The following is a 14,368-nucleotide window of genomic DNA, read 5'->3' as shown; positions in this document are numbered from 1 at the left end:
CATCTTTGGTGCGTAGTCTCCCCACCTGACGATCCAGAATAGCTACAGGTTGTTCTTCGTAGGACAATTCCTCCGTTACCTGAATATCCTCTATGGGGATTACTCTGGAAGGATCACCAATACACTTACAGAGCATTGACACATGAAATACCGGATGTACTGCCTCCAGATCGGATGGTAAGTCTAGCTCGTAGGCGACCTCGCCTATCTTCCGAATAATCTGATAAGGCCCAATATATCGCGGACTGAGCTTCCCTTTTCTACCAAATCTCATCACACCTTTCGTAGGTGACACTTTCAGAAATACCCAGTCACCAACCTGGAACTCTAACGGTCGGCGTCGTTTAGCTGCATATGATTTCTGTCGACTCTAAGCTGCTAATAACCGTTCCCGAATGAGTTTTACCTTATCGACTGCTTGCTGAATCATATCGGGACCAATTAACTTTGTTTCACCCACATCAAACCAACCAATCGGAGATCTGCACTTTCTACCATATGAGGCTTCATACGGTGCCATCTGGATGCTGGAGGGATAACTGTTATTATAAGAAAATTCAATAAGCGGCAAATGATCATCCCAGCTACCTCTGAAATCAATAACACAGGCCCGTAGCATATCTTCCAGCGTCTGAATAGTATGCTCTGCCTGTCCGTCGGACTGAGGATGAAATGCTGTGCTGAGACTCACCTGAGTCCCTAATCCCTCCTGAAATGACCTCCTGAAATTTGCTGTAAACTGAGCACCTCTATCGGTTATAATAGACATAGGGACTCGGTGAAGCCTTACTATCTCTTTAATATACAATCTGGCATAATCCTCAGCCGAATAAGTAGTCCTGACCGGAAGAAAATGGGCTGATTTTGTCAGTCTATCAACAATAACTCAAATAGAATCATACCTGCGTGGAGTGTGCGGGAAACCTGTAATGAAATCCATATTAATTATTTCCCATTTCCAAGCTGGGATTTCCATTTCCTGTAACAATCCGCCGGGCTTTTGATGCTCGATCTTAACTTGCTGGCAATTCGGGCACTGAGCAACGAACTCTGCAATATCTCTCTTCATACCATCCCACCAATATAAGCATCTGAGATCGTGGTACATTTTAGTGGATCCAGGATGAACAGAATATCGAGCATAATGTGCCTCTCCCATAATCTGTCGTCGCAGTCCTGCAACGTCAGGCACACATAACCAGCCACTATAAAGCAATACCCCGTCAGGTGACATCTCGAATTAGGTCTTTTCTTTATTGAGGGCCACATCTCTGTACTGTACAAGAATAGGATTCTCGAACTGTCGCTGTTTTACCTCTTCTGTTATCGATGATTCGGCAACCTCTCGGACAGAAACCCCAATATCTCCAGAATCGGCCAAACGGACTCCAAGGCTGGCTAACTGATGAATTTCACGAACTAATTCCTTCTTCTCTGGCTGCACGTCGGTCAAACTGCCCATAGATTTGCGGCTAAGTGCATCTGCCACAACATTAGCTTTTCCAGGATGATACAAAATATCGGCGTCATAATCTTTCAATAATTCGAGCCATCTTCTTTGCCGCAAATTCAGTTCCTTTTGCTTAAAAATATACTGAAGGCTTTTGTGATCCGTATAAATATCAACATGGACCCCATATAAGTAATGCTGCCATATCTTCAAAGCATGAATCACCGCGGCTAATTCCAGATCATGGGTGGGATAATTTCTCCCGTGCGGTCCGAGGTGCCGGGAAGCATAGGCTATAACTCGACCGTGCTGCATTAATACACAACCTATCCCAATACCAGAAGAATCACAATAAATAACATACCCATCTGACCCCTCTGGAAGAGCTAGAACTGGGGCTGTGACTAATTTTTCCTTCAGCAACTGGAAACTGCGTTCACAAGCATCGGTCCACTGGAATTTTGCTGCCTTCTGAGTTAACTTTGTTAATGGTGCCGCAATAGAAGCAAAATTTTCCACAAACCTCTTGTAATATCCGGCCAATCCCAGAAAACTGCGTACCTCAGTCGGTGTCGTGGGCCTAGGCCAATTCTGTACAGCCTCGATCTTCTGTGTGTCAACCCGAATACCATCTGCTCCAACGATGTGCCCCAAGAATGCCACTGAAGTTAACCAGAATTCACATTTGGAGAATTTAGCATATAATTTCGGTTGCCGCAGTGTGCCAAGTACGGTTCTCAGATGATCTGAATGTTCCTCTGCTGATCGCGAATAAATCAGAATATCATCGATAAACACAATCACGAACATATCCAGAAATGGCCTGAATACCCGATTCATCAAATCCATAAATACTGCTGGAGCATTAGTTAGCCCGAAAGACATCACTCTGAACTCATAATGCCCGTATCAGGTCCTGAAAGCAGTCTTTGGAATGTCTGCCTCTCGTACCCGTACCTGATCATAGCCCGAACGCAAATCTATCTTCGAAAAATATTTAGCACCCTACAATTGATCAAATAAATCATCAATCCGGGGAAGGGGATATTTATTCTTGATAGTCACCTTATTCAGTTGTCTGTAATCAATACACATCCGTAGCGACCCGTCTTTCTTTCTTACGAACAATACCGGCGCTCCCCAGGGCGACGTACTAGGTCTGATGAAGCCTTTTTCTAATAGATCTTTCAGCTGCTCTTTCAATTCTTTCAACTCTGCAGGTACCATTCTGTAAGGAGGAATAGATATAGGCTGAGTGTCTGGCAGCACATCTATCGTGAAATCTATCTCCCGTTCAGGGGGGAGACCTGGAAGCTCGTTCGGAAACACGTCTGGAAATTCATTAACAACCGAAACTGACCGGAGAGTAGGTGTTTCTGCTTTAGTATCGTGGACTCGAACCAAATGATAGATATACCCTTTCTGGATCATCTTCTTGGCCTTGAGGTATGAAATAAACTTACCTCTCGGCGATGCTGTACTTCCTGCCCATTCTATAACTGGTTCCCCTGGAAACTGGAAGCAGACTACCTTATTCTGGCAGTCAACATTAGCATAACAGGAGGCTAACCAGTCCATACCCATAATAACATCAAATTGCATCATATCTAATTCAACCAAATCAGCTTTAGTGCAACGACCACATATAATTACAGAACAATCTCTATATACCTGCCTCGCTATAATAAAATCCCCAACCGGCGTAGCTACCTCGAACGGTTCTATAGGTTCAGGTGTTATCCCAATTTTGTTATAGACTAGGGGAGAAATAAATGATAAAGTATACCCTGGATCAATCAATGCATATACAAGCTCGAGAGAAAACCAGTAATGTACCTGTGACAACATTTGGCGACGCCTCCTGATCCTGTCGGCTGGCCAATGCATATATGCGGTTCGAAGGACCGCTGGAAACAGAAACCCCCACCACGGCATCTACCGCGGCTCGCTGGTGCTGACATACCTCGCCCCGCAGGGCGTATAGCTGAAGGAGTAGAAGACGAACCAGCAGCTGATCCCATCGACTGAGCTGCACCACCAGAACCACCCGCCAACGGACAGTCCCTCATAATATGGCCCTGACGGCCACAAGAAAAACAGGCACCTGTAGCTCCATAACACTCTCCTGGGTGCGACCTCCCACAATAAGAACACCAGGGCAGGGGTGGCCTAGACTGACTGGGACCTCTGCTCGTCTGAGAACCTAAGGCTCTGGAACTCTGGCCTGCTCCAGACTGCCCCGCCCCGCCAAACCGTCTACCTGTAGACTGTATACTCCGGCCTGATGGAGGAGGATATCTACTGGACCGCTGCTGCTGAGGCTGTCCGCCTCGATACTCTCCAGAATACCCGGCTGATCTAGCCCGCTTGGGCGGTCTCCTATCACGATCTCTGCCCGTCTGATCCTCTCTGTGCCGGTCCTCCATCCCCTGGGCATAAGCCTGTAACCGGGCAATGTCGATACCTGTCTGTGATGCCATCGCCATACAGCTATCAATCAAATAGCGATCCAATCCTATCACGTACCGGTGCATCCGATCAGGCATCTCAGCTACTATGGCAGGTGCATATCTAGCCAGAGAATCAAACTCCAAGCTGTACTCTCGGACACACCTGCCTCTCTGCCGCAGCTGCAGCAATCTATCAACTCTCTCCCATTGCAACTCTGGGAGCAAAAAGTGGCTGAGAAAGGCGGCTACAAACTCATCCCATACGGCCGGTGGAGCATCCTCACTTCTGGACAACTCTCATGACTTGTACCAATTGATCGCAACATCTCGCAATCTGTGTGAAGCTAACTCGACAGACTTGGTCTCAGAAGCCCATCTGTCGGATGAAATCCTGGGGGTCCTCATCGGGCTTTGACCCGTAAAACTCTGGGGGACCACAAGTCAAGAAATCCCGAACCCTCAGACTGTCACGTCTGTCCATATCATTGCCTCCTAGCCCGTGTCTGCGAGCCTGACCTGCTACTAGTGTCGTCAATAACTGCACAACCTCTCTCATCGCCCTGTCCTCCGCCCCTGGCTGAGGAGATGGAGGCTCGGGCGCTAGAGTCTCTGGGGCTAATGGTGGAGTTGCACCAGGTTCCTCTAATGATGATGGCGTAGCGGAACCCGCTGACTGCGACGCAGTATCAGACGTAGTCTGAGTACGAGTCCGAGTAGCTCTCTGTGCCTGGCTGGTCTTTCCTGCCACTGCTTTTCCCTTCTGGGCAGCCGTCGCCTTCTTTCGAGGCATCACTGAAAAAAATATAACAGCCGGTCAGAAATGTTACACTCCATAATAATCCGTGCTACTGTATTAAAACAAGAAAGAATGAGTTAAGAAGGTTCAAGGAAAGTTAATCGAGTTAGGAAGAATATCGTTATATATATGGTTGTCTTAAGTATCTCGAGGTGACATGGTAACCTAAAGGATTTGAAATCGTGTTATGAGTATGTATATGAGGTGATGTGAGTGACCTTTTAAAGTATTTGAGATTATTAGTAATGATATAGAAGATGGACAAAAGATAGGAATATACTTTTGCGATTGGAGTTTCGTTGAAGCTTTGTGAGTTCTCTAGTTATGTTTAAGGTTATTGTGATTCTCCGGACCCGTTGAGACGTGTATATGTATTTTTATTGATGTATATAAGTGTGTATATATATGTGTATAAGAGGTTATATGAGGTTGGAAGAGGATTAGAGGTTAAACGAAATGGATCGGAACAATTTCAGTAAAATCTCGGACCCGAATTTTAGCCTATATTGTAGGAGGCATGTCTCCTAGTATATGAGGAGTTTTAAGATGTTTCAAAAGCCTAAAATGAATTTCATCGAGTCTAGTTTTCAATGCAACAAACCGCTCGTCAAAATGATATCGGGGTAAGGAGATATGGACAATGCAAGTCGGGCTGAGTACTAAGACTTAAATGTTCAAAAAAATTTCACTAGTGGCCGTGTGGGCCCCACAAACACATGACAAAATCAGATTTTTTTTTCCCATGCTTAGTTGGGGGAACGTGTAAGGCCTTCTTGGGCAGCAAAATGGGATTAAATTAACAATGGTTAAATTATTAAGTGGTATTGGGAACAAAAATCAGCCCACTATTATAAGCCATGTTTGGCCGTGTATTATAGTGAAATGGTCAATGGTTTTTGACCCACAAATTTGAGTGGGACACATGTCCAAATCATGGGATAAATACATATAGTAAAAATCTGATTCATACCTCATTACACAACTCATTTCAACATTACAAAGTCAAGAAACTATAGAGCTAGAGAGAGAAGCTCTCGGCCTAGAGCTAGCCGAGAGTGAGGGGTCAAAATTGCTCAAAAATTCCAGTTTTCTCCACCAATTTTACTCCTCATCTAGTGTATAAGAAGGTGTAGTAGTTGTTGAAAATAAACAAGAAAGTGTAGCACCTAAATAGAGTTGAAGTTTCGGCCAAGGTGAAGAACAAGATTGAAAGGTAAGAATGCTTATTGTTCTTGTGTTGTATGATGATTTGAATGTATAGTTCATGCATGTTGTTGTGGGATTGTTGTTGTAGTTGAAGTAGAGAGTGAGCCGTGAGTGAGGTGAATTCATGATTGATTTCATTTTGTATGTATTGTTGATGAATTGAATATGTATCAACATAGGTAAATGAACAAAGATTGTACAAGTTTGGTTGTGATGTTGCATGTTGGATATTGGACTATTTTTCTTGAAATGAAAATGAGCCGTGTGTTGAAGGTTCTAATGAAGTCATGCTTTATCTTCTTGAACATGTATTGGAAATGGATTGAATGTGTTGTAGTTGGATAAACGGATAAAAATCATGAAATTGTGGGAAGGGTGTTGTAGCCGTGAAAAAGGGGCTGTTTTAGGGGAGATTTAGGCACTGTTTTGTGTCACATTTGGATTGTTATTGTTATGGACATTATGGTGTATTGTATGCTTGTTGAATATGTGAATTGAGGTGTTAAAGAAATGAATTATGATGAAGTGTATAGGCAGTCCAAAACCGTGGACAGTTTTGATGTTAGAAGTGAATTTGTGTGTGTTGAATGTTGATTCTTGTTGCAAACGTTTAGTGAAAGTAAAGTGCATTGATTCAAGTTGAAATTGAGATGAATTGTGGGCTGTTGTAAGAATGGAAATGATGCTAAAACAGTTCCAAAAATCATGAAATTAATGTCATTAAACATGTTGTTGTCGTTGTGAGGTTTTAGTGTCGATAATGTAGCTATTTGCGTACGAATTTGGTGATATATTTATCGTGTGACTGCTGGTCGTATTTTACTGAAATTATATGAAATGAAGACATGAAATAAGGTGTAAGAATCATATGTGGTTTGCTTGGTATGTTCGTAATCGTTTGCAAGAATTCCGGGCACCTTTATGTTGTTGGTTAGGGACTGTTTTGGGCGTGTTGATTGGTTAGGGACTGTTTTGGGCGTGTTGTTGTTAGGAACTGTTTTGGACATGTTGTCTTCTTTAAATTGGAAATACTAATGAGTTAAGAATATATATTGCATTTACGTTGTTTGGGTTGTTGTAAAGTTGTTACACGAAAACGTTAAGGCTACGGATTATTAGGAGTAACTTGAGAATGTAGTAGCCGTATGTGAATCGTTATGGAATGTTGTGAATGTGGGACATTTGGAATGTTATGTGGGCTGTCCGGATGGGTATTGAACATATGATTATTGATGTTGGATTGGTTGTATGTAGTTGGTTTGAATGCGAACGAAACGTGGTCTAAATGTTTGAAAGGGATTGTGAGCGTCAAAATACGTATTAAATTCCCTTGTAGACTAATTGTAGCTCTTGATATCTTGATATAGGATAAGTGTATTTGGGCAGCAAGTACAAGTTATAATACAACTAAACGCTAAAGGTATGTAAAGCCTATTCTTTCTTTCTTTTGGCATGTCCTAGACGTAAGTATGGAACGATATGAACCTTGGGGTAAATTCTACTCTCTAGTTCCATGCATGACTTATGATTCTATATTTCCTTAATGCTATTGTCACAAGCCTACTATATGATTGACTAATGAATGATATATAGAAGTTCCTACTCTTAAAGAATTGCACAAATAGAGGCATACTTGACTTTCAAAAGCTACACCATGTTAAGTTGGTACATGTACACGAAATCTGAAACATTTCTTGTTATAGTTTGTTATGAGACTTAAAAAGAACTGAATATGAATATTATTTTGAAACTTTAGAGCTGGTTAGTGCTTCTCCATTGAGTCTCAAAGAATTAATTGCATATATGTGGTTGCTATTTATTCTGCTCGTGCTTACCGCTATATCCTTCACTGAGTCCCGGGCCAGGACACGTTCTCGTGCGCATATTTACTATATTAATCACCGAGTCCCTCACTAGAGGGCCGGGACACGTTATATATATATATATGTATATGATGATATGATGACATGATGATATGGATATGGTGGCCAGGAGGGCATATTCCCTATTACCGAGTCCCTTATTAAAGGGCCGGGACACGTCTATGTTTATGTTTATGATGCTATGATTTTAATTACCGAGTCCCTCATTAAAGGGCCGGGACACGTTATATATGTTATATACAGAATGATTTTGCAACTTTTATTAAAAACTCTATAACGATATTGATATGAGAATGATACAGATGCAATATGTCCAAAGGCAAGTTTTATGATTTTCTGATTGTTGCATTGGGTCCTACATACTTTGTCTCCTTATGAGTCTATTACTACATTTCATGCTTTACATGCTCAGTACATATTCCGTACTGACCCCCTTTCTTCGGCGGGCTGCGTTCATGCCCGCAGGTACAGACTGTGAGGACCCACAGCTGGGCGCTGACCATGTTGTGAACCTCTGGGTATCTGACCCCATAACTGACTGCTGTGGTATTGTACGGCAGGAAATCACAGACAATTCGAGATAGCACGCTGCAGCGCCTCGAACCCGTGACCTCAAGCCCTTTACATTCCCCTGAGGGAATCGACTCTTACCAATTGAGCTGCAGCTCAATTGGTGAAAGTCGTCTCCTTCGGTAGGACAAAAGGGGAGAGGTCACGGGTTCGATACCAGCCGCTGCAGCGTATATCGAATTGTCTGTGTCTCTTGCTCATACAATACCTGAGTATGTCATGACTAGTCAGCAGGGCGCAGATGCCACAGCAGTCAGTTATGGGGTCAGATACCCAGAGGTTCACAGCATGGTCAGCGCCCAGCTGTGGGTCCTCACACAGACGCTCGTTTCGGAGATCCGCCAGCTTAGGACACTTATTCAGCTATTTTTGACTGCTCCTTTGTTCCGGAGCCTAGCTTGTGGTATAACTCCCTTATGTTGAATTCATATGTGTTTATTTGGGTACGGCGGGGCCCTGTCTCGCCATATGATACGGTCATTAGTCTTAGAGGTCTGTGGACATCTGTGTGGGTCTGTATATAGTTGTTGTTGCGTTGTATGAACATGACTTATGTTTGGGGCGTACCCATTCGTGATGGCAGCCTTGTCGGCTTGCATATGTATGTATGTTCGGAATGTTGCATGTAGTGGCAGCCTTGAGGTCTTGCGTATATATATATAGGTGTTGTTGTTGAAAAGTTTTAACTCCTCAGAAGACATGTGCTTATGACATACAGAATTGTGACAGCTTTAGAATAACGTCCTGTCTTGTCTAAACAAATGAGTTCATGATAGGCTAGCTATAAATGACTATAGTTAATAAGTGACATGAGTGTCCAATTCGGGCACTAGTCACGGCCTACAGGGTTGGGTCGTGACAAGAAAAGAGTCATCCTAATAGCACAGCTCTATCGCACGATCTAAGATTCAAAGAAAGGTAACACCCTAAATATCCTGTAGCCTCCTGTTTATAGATGTGGTGCACAACACACCGATAAACAAGACCCTACTAGACACGGCCTATAGACATTCCGAGGAAAACCGCTCTGATACCACTTCTGTCACGATCCAGCCCCGTGGGCCGCGACTGGTACCCTATTTTGACACCCAAACAAACTTACGTACCAGATTGACATATCAAAATTCATTCGAAACTTAACATACGTCATTTTAAGCAAATACTGCAAACAAATATCATCTTAAGCGGTCGCCCGTACAGAAACATCATATCCTAATCCAATAAATTGGCAGAATACACATCGCCAGACATACACACATATACATACAAATGGGTCGTTTTGGCCATAATAGTAAACGGGGCCGCATTAAGACGAAATCATAATCACAAACGAACAAACATGACCCATGACCCAAATACATGACTACAGGCCTCTACAAACCATGACAGAAACATATGACGGGACAGGGCCCTGCCGTACCCAAATAGTCATATATATACAGAATATGTATAACAGAAGATATGTACCAAAAGTATGAGCTCCGACTCAAAATAAGTGATCCAAGTGGCAGAGTATGTATCTTATACTTGGGGATCACCAAAATGAACATCCGTACCTGCGGGCATGAAACGCAGCCCCCGAGGAAAGGGGGTCAGTACGAAATATGTACTGAGTATGCAAAGCATGAAATATAGAAATCCGAATTTATAATCGAAATGAGGAGTACAGAATATGGATACAGAATGAGTATATCAAAATCGGTGCAGAAAACATATATATATATATATCATGCAAATAAAATCATGCATAAGGCTCAGGATCGTGGTCGCCACTCCGACGATGGCGCCACAACACATCATACTCCAGAAAGTTTCAAATCTCCGTACAATCACCGAACGTATCATATCATCAGAACATATCATATCATCCGAACACATCATATACCATATCACATCATAACGCCATACATAACCGGTACCCGGCCCTATAGAGAGGTCTCGGGAACCGTAACACATCATACTGCCGAATATTACATAGTGCGCACGATCACAAAACCGGCCCGGGATCCGGCGAACGATATCTTAGTAGTAGGCACGAGCGAAGTAGTGCGGAAACCATATGCATATACATATTTAAATAAATTCCAAGACTCAACGGATAAATACGTATACATACTGATATTAGAAGGCTCAAGGTAAGCATCGAGTCCATCGGAATTTAGTATACAAAAGTTACGGACTTTCAAATTACAAAACTTTCGAAAAACACATCATAGGTCATTTTCTGAAAATTTAGTATCATTCATTCTTAAGGAGCTTTTAAATAACATTATATAGTACTTCAACGGAGCCTTAAAATCATATGCACATATTCAAAATATACATATCCAAACTTTGACCATAACGAATATTTTTCGAACCACATCCGGAAACATATCGGCTAGTACTTCAAACATAATAGGCATGTGTCAAGTCATATAGAATACTTCATGGAAATCAAAGACATAGGCCATCCTAGTGGCTCTAGGAGTAGATTATGTCTTTGGAGCATACACATATGTCTTTCATTTACTTCATAAGGGTCATGCCAAAAAGGAAGAACGGTAAGCTTTACATACCTCGATCGCTCACTACCAAATCTCGATTCCTCGCCAAACAAATCCCGACTCAAATCTTGGGCTCTCCAATATCTACAATAATATTATCAATTACTCAAAAATTAGCTACTAGTACTTAGAATTTTTAATTCTAATTAGTATTTGTCTACCGAAATTTCGGCAGCACCTCCCCTGTAAATTCAACATCCCTGAGAATTAAACTCGGCCAAATTCATCAACAACCATACCAACAATACCAACAACCAAACCAATAACATCAAAAGCCAATTTAAAATGTATTCCAACACTAGTGACCTTCCTTTCAACATAATTCATCGACATTCAATTCAACTACGAATTTTTCAAGCCAATATCGACACTTACACATTCATTAACAATTCAAGATCATTCAAAAGCATTTCAAGGCATTTCATACCATTCTACAAAATATACAAAAATCCCACCAAGACTAGAATTCATCCGAAATCTCCAACCTTCGACACAACATTCACAACACATTTTTCATCTTCCAATTTCATCAACAACAACCAAAATTTGCACTTTAACAATTCCATTCTCATAATTACATAATCTATAATAACGTCACATACTTTCCGACAACAACTTAACAACAAATTTTTCATCCCAACTAGAACTAGAATTCTTCCATTTGCATTAAAAGGCCATTACAACACAATTAACATAATAAATAAAATTTTGATCATCCCTCTCCATTTACCCATTTTCGGCCACACACCCGCATATCCATAACACAAAATTCTCATACTTTACATTCACTTCCATATACTACAATATATATATATATATATATATAATTCTTCCAAGATAAAAATAGTAGAATTCTTACCTTTTCAAGAATTTGCACTTGATAAAAAAAATACTTTCTTGCTTCCAAATATGTATCACAATGAAGAGGACATTGAGTTTAGTAGTAATTCAAGTAGAAAAATTTTTTTGGATCAAAGTTGATGGACTTCAAATTTTTTTCACTTTTTGTTTTTCTTTGATGCCCGTATGGCCCTTTTTTTATGGTGCTCTCAATCTTCTTTCTTGAAACTTCTTGGATAAGAATGAGAAATAGGCCCCTTTTTAGCCTATTTATCACATGATTTTTAATTACATGGGTTGGGCCTTTTTATTTTTTTTTATGGACGGTCACCCCTCTATTTGGGCCCTTGGTATTATTTTTTTTTCATTTCATTTGAGCCCAATTAATTTTTGGGTCTTACTTGTAATTTCCAAACCTAATTTTCGAAATTCCCAATTTTGCCCTTGGCCTTCCTCCATATTTCTACGTCAACATTTCATGGGCAACACATATATTAAAATAAAATCAAAATATGGCCTTATTTCTTACAAGTCACAATTATTTCAGATTTTTCGAATGTGCAAAATTACGGGTTATAACATTTTTACATAACACCTTTTCCCGTTAGGACATATTACAAGCTTGTATCTCATCTCCTTTAAATTATAGAAAAATTTAGGCAGAGTTTCCTCTATATTTCTTTACTATCCAAAACCTGCACGCAACAAATACCAGCAACGCCTCACAGGGCTAATGTATATATGACATATCTCAGCCACACAGGGCTTCCAATTTCAAGTAAAAGTATAAAGATGTCGAAACTTACCTCATATATCACACCTCGAGACGTACCTGATCCTTTAGCGATCTGTCCTGTTATACCTTCCTATCTACCTTCCCTTTCATTCTTCAACTTTACATTTCAATCATACTTAAATATTCTTACCTTATCCGACATGCATTTTTCGTACCGTTGCTTACCTGTGTACTTTGTAACTTCCAATATCATTAGTCACTTTCTTCCGTCGATGCTGTTCTTCTGCTGAAATCAAGGGTTAGTATAAGGAATTTCATTTCGTTTGACTAGGCTCTATTGCACGATCTTAGATATGAAAGAAAGGTAACATCCTAAATGTCCTGTAGCTTCCTGTTTATAGATGTGGTGCATAACACACCAATAAACAAGACTCTACTAGACACGATCTGTAGACACTCCAAGGATGAACTGCTCTGATACCACTTTTGTCACGACCCAAACCCATGGGCCATGACTAGTGCCCGAACTGGACATTCGTATATGAACCAGCTAAATATAGTCAGACTGAAACTAAGGATAGTATGGAAACTTGTAAAAACAAACGAAAGATTCACAACGGCAAATATCATAAACTTGTCTCCTGAGGAGTCACAGCTGACCAAAGAATAACACAATACGCAAGCCAATAAGGCTACCACTATATATGGGAAGATCCAAAACAAACCATATCGACACAGTCAGATACAACCCACATATGTCTACAGATCTCTAAGAGTGTACAAGTGAAATATGATGGGACAGGGCCCCGCCGTACCCCTAGACATACATAAGTCGACATCAAAAGATCTGTACCAAAATAATCTAGGCTCCGGAACAATGGAGCTCTCCAAAACAGCTGAGCAGAAGTCCTAAGCTGGAGGATCATCAAACCGAGTGTCTGTACCTACGGGCATGAAACGCAGCCCCCCGAAGAAAGAGGGTCAGTACGAGATATGTACTGAGTATATAAAGCATGAAATACAATAAAGAAGATCAAGACTGAATAAAAGGTAACAGAAGGCAAGTATGATAATCAAGGATACCAATGCAACTGTGCCTTACGAGATGAAAATCATGCATGTTTATATCATATACTATATCCGGCCCATTATGGGACTCGATGAATAAAATCATCATATACCATACTGACCCATCATGGGACTCGGTGCCATCATCACATCATATATATATATATATACTTACCCGACCCTCTAGTGAGGGGCTCGGTGAACAATGCAGTGAAACTGTGCACGAAAACATACCCGGCTTGGGACTCGGTGAAAGATATATTAACGACATGCACGAGCAGAGTAGTGAGCAACCATATGCAAACTAAATCATCATCTGAGACTCAATAGAATAAGTAGAATGAACCAACACTTGAGTATTAAAGACAACAGTCACGTCAAGTACCCCCCGAATGTCATTATGGATTATATCAAATAGAATTTCAGGAATCATAGACACGTATCAAGACATAATGAAATAGGTTCTGGAAATCAAGAACATTAGCCATCCTAGTGTCTCTAAGAATAGGAGTTTCTTTGGAGTTTATACATTCGTCGTCTGTTTCTCTCACATAGATCATGCCAAAAAGAAAGAAAGGATAGCTTTACATACCTTACGTCGTCCAAGGAACTCAACTTAATCACGAACTTTTCACAATTAGTATGCCAAACCTATAATCGTAAGAATATGCACGTGACTTAAGAAGGCTTTCGTATATCATATATATTAATTGATAACTTAATTCTAAAATGAACGGGCAACATCTCCCATATATCATTAGTATCTCCCAATTCGATATATCACCACAACAGTCCAACAACAAATAAATCTCAAAAACACAAC

The sequence above is a fragment of the Lycium barbarum genome, chromosome 5, assembly GCF_019175385.1.
Source record: "Lycium barbarum isolate Lr01 chromosome 5, ASM1917538v2, whole genome shotgun sequence".
In the NCBI taxonomy this organism is placed as follows: Eukaryota; Viridiplantae; Streptophyta; class Magnoliopsida; order Solanales; family Solanaceae; genus Lycium; species Lycium barbarum.
Note: the sequence above shows the minus strand (reverse complement) of the source record.